The sequence below is a fragment of the Triticum dicoccoides genome, chromosome 2A, assembly GCF_002162155.2.
Source record: "Triticum dicoccoides isolate Atlit2015 ecotype Zavitan chromosome 2A, WEW_v2.0, whole genome shotgun sequence".
Taxonomy (NCBI): Eukaryota; Viridiplantae; Streptophyta; class Magnoliopsida; order Poales; family Poaceae; genus Triticum; species Triticum dicoccoides.
This window is the reverse complement of record NC_041382.1, coordinates 122245455-122253581: the sequence shown is the minus strand read 5'-3', so window position 1 is coordinate 122253581 and position 8127 is coordinate 122245455. Positions and strand designations below refer to the sequence as shown.

Below are 8127 nucleotides of genomic sequence, written 5' to 3'. Positions count from 1 at the left end.
GCGTCTTTATCCTCAACGTGCGAATCCGGCAACCAAGTTCTCCCGGCGGTCCCATCATTGTAGTCTCGCGACAGCCGGTGGCCAACTGATCCCGAAGTTTTTTTGGGGTGTTTTTCCTTAGGTGCGTGGTTACATGGGGGCGGGAGCCATTTCAATATGCACCTACCATGGTAATCTTCGTTTTTTTGTACGTTATTTTACATACATGGCATATTATGTTCAAACATTCCCCTCATTATGATGGCAAGCTTATGCAGTATTTTTGTTTTTTGGTTTCGACGTAACGTCAAGGGATTTTTTCTCTTCTAGTTCTTCTGTCTCTATATTTGCATGGCAATTTTACTATGCATGATTTCTTTTGGTATTTTGTAAGAGACGCTGGCAATGTATATGACATTTTTGCATTTAATTTTTTGTACACTACATAGTAATACATGCTACAAATGTCATTGTGTCTTTTTTTTCTGTTTATGTACATATAATTGTTTTTGAACATTTTTTATTTCTTTTTATTTTCCCTGGAAACGGATTATGTTGGCCTAGGCTGGTAATACATACTACATATGTCATTGTGAATTTTCTGTTTTCGTAGATATAATTGTTTTTGGACATTTCCCACTTTTTTTTGTTTTCTGTGGAAAGGGAATTATGCTCGGCCAGGCGGTCTAGCAAGGTCGTTCATGTCGTTAGACCATTCACTGCAAAAGGGTATGTCCTATCGAACAAAGGTTGATCTTAGTTAACCTTGCGTTCACTCTAGCCCTTACCAAATCGAACACCAGACTGGTATTGGCGTCTATTTTCCTTTAATAACCGCCGTTCTTTATATTATTATTTTCTTCCAATAACCATTGATTTAAGGCAACATATCGGGTGAAAACGCTTATTCAGTGAAAATCTGAAAACTTTCCCTCTTAACCATTAGATCTAAAATGAACGGATAATATGAGAGGTGGGATCCCCCTTAGCCACTTGAACGTGTTTGACAGAAACCCCCCTGCCGCATCTTAATCTCCTTGTACAACTTCATCTCCTACCTCACGCGATCTAATCCCTGTGAAAACAAATCACCGCCGGAGCTCGCCGGAGACCCCGCGCCCGCGTGCCCGCCGGCCTCGCCGCGCGCGTCATCGCCAAGCACGCCGCTGGCGCTGGAGATGGCGCCGGTGACGTTCACGCCGACGAAGCGCACGCCGCGCTGGGCTCCCTGGGCACGCTCTACGCCGGGGCGAAGGCACTGGGCGACGAGTTCTTCGTCACCGCCGCGCCCGACCGCGACGCGATCCTCTGCCCGGCGATCCCCTCCGCCGCGCTCGCGCTGCTGCTCGCCGGCGAGCCGGCCGCGGCGGCGGCCGCCGCCCCGCCGAAGCAGTACTTCCGGTGCGCGGGCCCATACGGGACATCGTGCCACGGGAACCCGACGTGCGTGACGGACGTGGCCGGCCTGCCGTGCCTGGTGTGCCGGCAGCCGATGACGGTGGAGATGCGGTGGAGCCCCGGCGACGCGCACGGCAAGCTGGCGCAGGTGGCGGCGGCAGGAGCAGGAGGTACGTGAAGGAGGTGGTGAGCTACCTGGTGATGGACGACCTCACGGTGGAGCCCATGTCCACCATCTCCGCCATCATGCTGCTCAAGAAGTTCAGAGCTGTTGGCGCCACCGGAGGCCGTTCATAGGTTCTCCTAGTATGTACAGAAAATCACAGGGATCTCCCGTGTCCAACCCGACGGTCATCAACGGCCGCGAGCGCCGGGTCTCCGGCGAGCTCCGGCGGTGATTTGTTTTCACAGGGACTAGATTGCCTGAGGTAGGAGATGGAGTTGTACAAGGAGATTAAGATGTGGAGGGGGTTTCTGTCAAACACGTTTAAGTGGCTAAGGGGATCCCACCTTTCATATTATCCGTTCATTTTAGATCTAATGGTTAAGAGGGAAAGTTTTCAGATTTTCACTGAACAAGCGTTTTCACCCGATACGTTGCCTTGATTTAATCCGTCTGTTCTTTTATTTTTAGAAAACAATGGACATCTTGTCCCGTTTACACTAAACCACACTAACCCGCTTCACTGTTTAGCCATCAAGATTCATACATGTAATGATATAAAAATAATACTTAGCATGTAACTACCGCTTTGCTCTTTTTTTCTTCTTATAATAGCCCCTTTTGTCTTGTTTTTTCTTCTAACAATAGTTACCTGATAATGCTGCTTCTTTTTTGTTTTCCTAAAACAACGAGCATCCTATTTGATTTTCATTAAAGAACCTATCTGAACCAACTTATATATTTAGCCACCATAATTCACACATCCTGGCAAAAAATAGTAGCACCTAACTGCCGCTTTGATCTTTCTTTACATAACCGTTGCCTTTTTCTTCCAATAACCACCGATTTAATCATCTTCTCAATTATTTTTTCAGGAACAATGGGCATATCTTGCCCGACAACCATTAAAGAAGCCGCTCCAACCCGCTTCTCTGTTTAGTCCAGCAATTCATATGTACTGGTATAAAATGGTAGCAATCAATTATATTCATGTTTGAGCCGATGAATGTGTATGGCAATCTTTTGAACAACAAAACTATAATAATCAAACCACACCCCCCCCCCCCTTCGAAATGATATGACATTATCATCAGAAACAAGTTGAAGAAATGCATGATCATGCGATTTAGTATCTCAAGACAAATATATGGCCTTGCAAAATCTCTGGCAGTATACACAATTCTTGTGAAACAAAATTAACATGAAGGAAAAAATGCTTGGAACTATGTGGAAAACCCATTTATTCTTCTTTGCCCTTGGTATTTCCCAAGCATCAAAATGTGGCACTTCCACATCAGAAATTCCTAGAGGTGGGCCAACCCTTATGCAAAGTAATCAAATTTTCTGTGGAAAGGGAATTATGTTGGGCTTGGCTGGTAATACATACTACATATTCCATTGTGAATTCTCTCTTTTTGTACATATAATTGTTTTTGGACATTGTTCACAGTTTTTTTGTTTTCTATGGAAATGGAATTATGTTGGGCCAAGTGGCCAAGTAAAGTCGTTCATGCGGCTGGATTGTTCACCGCAAAAAGGTCCGTCCTATAACACAAAATATTTCATCGGCGGGTGGGGGGAGGGGTGGTCGGTCTTAGCGAACCTTCTGTTCACTCTAGCCCCTGCCAAATTGAACGTCAGATTGGTATTGGCGTCCTTTTATTTTCCTTTAACAACCGCCTCTTTTATATCATTATTTTTTATCCTGTAATCATCGTTTTAATCCGACCGTTTGTTACTTTAAGAAAAACAAAGGGCATCTTGTCCCGTTTACGTTAAACCACACTAACCCGCTTCACTGTTTAGCTATCACAATTCATACGTGTAATGGTATAAATATAGTACGTAGTACCTAACTGCCCTCTAACCTTTTCTTCTTCTTCTTCTTCTTCTTCTTCTTCTAATAGCAGTCTCTTTTATCATTTTTTATTATTCTAGAAATGGTTGCCTGATAACCGTGCTTCTTTGTTATTTTTCTAAAACAACGAGTGTGTTTGATTTTTATTAACAAATCGTCTGAACCCTCTTGTCTGTTTAGCCGCCATAACTCACAAGTATTGGCATAAAACAATATCACCTTTTTCCTTTCCATAACCTGACATTTTTATTTGTGAATAATATAATAACTATCGATTTAATCCAGCTTCTCAATTATTTTTCTAGAACAATGGGTGTATCCTGCCCGGCTTCCATTAAAGAAGCCGCTCCAATCCATTTCTCTGATTAGTACCCGCAATTCAAATGTACTGATATAAAATGGTAGCAATCAATTATATTCATGCTTGAGTCGACGAATGTGTATGACGACTTTTGGACCAACAAATTATAATAATCAAAATCCACTTAGAAATGATATGACACTATAATAATATATAGCATGTAAAATGACATGGCATTATCATCGGAAACAAGTTGAAGAAATGTGTGGTGACGCGATTTAGCATCTCAAGACAAATATATCGTCTCGCTAAAACTTTAGCAATATACACTATTCTTTTGAAACACAATTAACATGAATCGCAAAATTCTTGGAATTATATATGTGGACAACTCATTTCTTCTTCTTTGCCCCAGGTATTTCTCAAGCATCAAATGTGTCACTTCCACATCAGAACATCAATACTATATAATACAATGCTAAATCTCACTTGACAAGGCGGTGGACATCCAATAACCCTCTTTAAACTCTCCTACTCATCTACTACTCATTCTTTCTTTTATTTCGGAGTTGTATTGCTATGTGTACTCTTATATTAATTAAGATGACTAATAAATGCCTTGAGCAGAACATAGTAACATTTGGCTGGGATTTTGTGTGGAGGACCTCAGAGCTCCAAATCCACGTGCCACCCGCCACTTTGAGCTTTTTCTTTCTTTCGGTAATTGCCATCTTTGTAAGTTTTTCTTCTTCTAGTAACCGTCGATTTAATTCAGCTTCTCCGTTATTTTTCTAAAATAATAGGCATATCCTGCCCGGCGACCAATAAAAAAGCTACTCCAACCCACTTCTCTCTTTAGTCCCCGCAATTCATATGTACTGGTATAAAATGGTAGCAATCAATTATATTCATGTTTGAGCTGATGAATGTGTATGGACATTTTTTGAACAACAAAACATTAATAATCAAATCCCCCTTTGAAATGATATGACAATATCATCTAAAACAAGTTGAAGAAATTTGTGGTTATGCGATTTATTATCTCAAGACAAATATATCGCCTCGCAAAAACTCTAGCATTACACACAATTCTTGTGAAACACAATTAACATGAAGCGCAAAATGCTTGGAATTATGTGAAAAACCCATTTCTTCTTCTTTTCCCAAGGTATTCCGCAAGCATCAAAATGTGGCACTTCCACATCAAAAATTCAAAGAGTTGGGCAGGCCTTACACAAAGTAATCAAATTTTCTGTGGGAGGGAATTATGTTGGGCTAAACTGGTAATACATGCAACATATTCCATTGTGAATTATCTCCTTTTGTATATATAATTGTTTTTGGACATTTTTCATAGTCGTTTTCTATCGAAAGGGAATTATGTCGGGCCGAGCGGCCAAGCAAAGTTGCTCATGCGGCTGGATCGTTCGCCGCAAAATGGTCCGTTATGTCAAACAAAATTGTTTGCCGGGGGGTGGGGGAGGGGGAGTTGAAAGTGCAACTAATCCCCGGGTGTTTTTCGTAATTCACAACAACATATAGCTCATTGAACTAATATCCACTCAAGTTCAATATTTCAGAAAGTTCAATGAATGAAATGGCATGTACTAGAGATATGGACCCCTCAAAAAGCTAAGGACACATATTGGCAAAAACTCAAGACTCTTCATTTCTATTTTAGTGATCTAGGATCACACTGAGTCCATAGGAAAAGCAATACTATTAAAAGGGGATGGGGTGTTGCTTAATGGCCTACTTGCTCAAAATGCTTAGTGATATTGCTCCGAAGCCCTCAACCACTTTCTCATTCCAAATATGTCCAAAACCCAAAGTCAAACTCGGCCCCACCGAATTTTCCTATCCGGCGCTATCGAGTTCATTTGACATAGCCACTCCCAAAAACCCTAACACTTCGGTCACACCGATACGGATCTCGCTCTCACCGAGATGGCCTTGCAAACGCTTTGTGACCTGTTGCATTATTTCGGTCTCACCGAATCGTGCAATCGGTCCCATCGAGTTTGCTTGACATTCTCTCTGTTGCCCTATTGCTTCACTTCCGTCTAACCGAGTTGATGAAATCGGTTCCACCGAGTTGAATTTTGCCCTAATTCCTATCACATCGGTCCCACCGAGTTGTTCTAGTCGGTCCCACCGAGATTCCTAATGTTCACATTTTGAACTGAATCGGTCTCACAGAGTTCTTCTATTCGGTCTGACCGAGTTGGGTCAATTGTGTGTAACGGTTGAATTTTGTGTGGAGGCTATATATACTCCTTCACCCCCTTCTCCATATGTGAGACAGCCATCAGAACATGCCTACACTTCCAACTTACATTTTCTGAGGGAGAACCACCTACTCATGTGTTGAGATTAAGATATTCCAATCCTACCAAAAGATTCTTGATTTCTAGCCTTCCCCAAGTTGCTTTCCACTCAAATCATCTTTCCACCATATCCAAATTTGTGCGAGAGAGAGTTGAGTGTTGGGGAGACTATCATTTGAAGCACAAGAGCAAGGAGTTCATCATCAACACAACATCTATTACCTTTTGGAGAGTGGTGTCTCCTAGATTGGTTAGGTGTCGCCTGGGAGCCTCCGACAAGATTGTGGAGTTGAACCAAGAAGTTTGTAAGGGCAAGGAGATCGCCTACTTCGTGAAGATCTACCCGAGTGAGGAAAGTCCTTCATGGACGATGGCTATGGTGGGATAGACAAGGTTGCTTCTTCGTGGGTGGAGACCTCCATGGACTCGCGCAACCACTACCCTTCGTGGGTTGAAGTCTCCATCAATATGGACGTACGATAGCACCACCTATCGAAACCATGCCGAAAATATTTATGTCATCATTGCGTTTGCACTCTCCAAACCCTTTCCTTTACCTTCATATGCAATGTTTTACTTTCCACTACTACACTCTTAGAATTGCATGTGTTGGTTGATTACTTGACTTTTGCTAAGTTGCTAAAATCTTCCCACAACTAAAATTAGGAAAATGTTAGATTTTTATTTGGTCAAGTAGTCTAATCACCCCCTCTAGACCTAATTTCGATCCTACAAGTGGTATCAGAGCTTTGGTCTTCATTTGCCTTGATTTTCATAGCTTTCGTGATCATAGGCTTAGTTTCACAACCTAGGAGAGTATGGTGTCTAGCAAGGGAAATTACCACCGTGGAGGTCCTTATTTTGATGGTACTAATTTTGCTAGTTGGAAGCATAAGATGAAAATGCATATTCTTGGTCATAACCCCACCATTTGGGCTATTGTGCGCATTGGCTTGGAAGGTGATTTCTTCGAGGATGGAAAAGAACCGGATCATGAAGAATCCGTGGAAGAAATGAAGATGTTGCAATACGATGCTCAAGCTTGCGATATTCTCTTCAACGGATTATGCCCCGAAGAATTCAACAAAATCAACCGCCTTGAGAATACAAATGAAATTTGGGATACTTTGGTTGATATGGATGAAGGTACCGACTCCGTCAAGGAATCCAAATTGGATGTGCTACAAAGTCAACTTGACAAGTTCAAGTTGGAGGATGGTGAAGGAGTCGCAGCGATGTACTCTAGGCTTGCTATCATCACAAATGAGATTGCCAGCTTAGGAAGCGAAGAGATCACCAACAAATTCATCATCAAGAAGATCCTAAGAGCCCTGGATGTAAAATATGACACCGTGTGCACCTTGATCCAAATGATGCCCAATTACAAAGATCTCAAGCCCACGGAAGTCATTGGTAGAATTGTTGCTCATGAGATGTCACTCAAGGATAAGGAAGAGCTCCAAAACAAGTCAAGTGGTGCTTACAATGCTTCGTGTGATGCTCCTACAACATCAAGTGAGAAGAAAGTCTCCAATGAGGAATTGAGCTTAATGGTGAAGAACATCAACAAATTCTACAATAATAGAAGCAAAGAGAGAAGCTCCAAGTCAAGATCCTACAATGACAAAAGATCTTCTTGCCATGATCGTAATTGCTACAATTGTGAAAGACCCGGACACTACTCCATTGAGTGTACGGCTCCCTACAAGAAAAGAGAATATTCACCAAAAAGGAGAAGTAAAAGAGGTGAATCACCTCCAAGAGAGAGGAGTAGAGATGATCGTTATGAACGAGGACCCTCTTGTAGAAGCAAGGATTCAGAAAGGAAGGACAAGTTATCAAAGAGCTACACAAGACGAAGACATCAAGCTCACGTTGGTGAATGGGTATCCGGTTCCGACTCCGACAACTAATGCGAGAGAAGCTATCACTCAACTCTGAATATACTCAAGATGAAGGTGTTGTGGGTCTTGCACTTGTGACATCCAACTCCTACGACATATTTGACTCACCAAATGAAAGAATTGGAAGATGCTTTATGGCTAAAGGCCCTAAGGTATCACACCCCGAGTATGTTGATTTCAATAGTGATGAAGATGAT

The 8127-nt window shown here is 42.2% G+C and overlaps 1 pseudogene; it reads left to right on the top strand.

Moving 5' to 3' along the window:
• The window catches only part of LOC119357725, a 3439-nt pseudogene extending 1720 nt beyond the window's left edge, over positions 1-1719 (top strand).
• The last annotated feature ends 6408 nt before the right edge of the window (positions 1720-8127 follow it).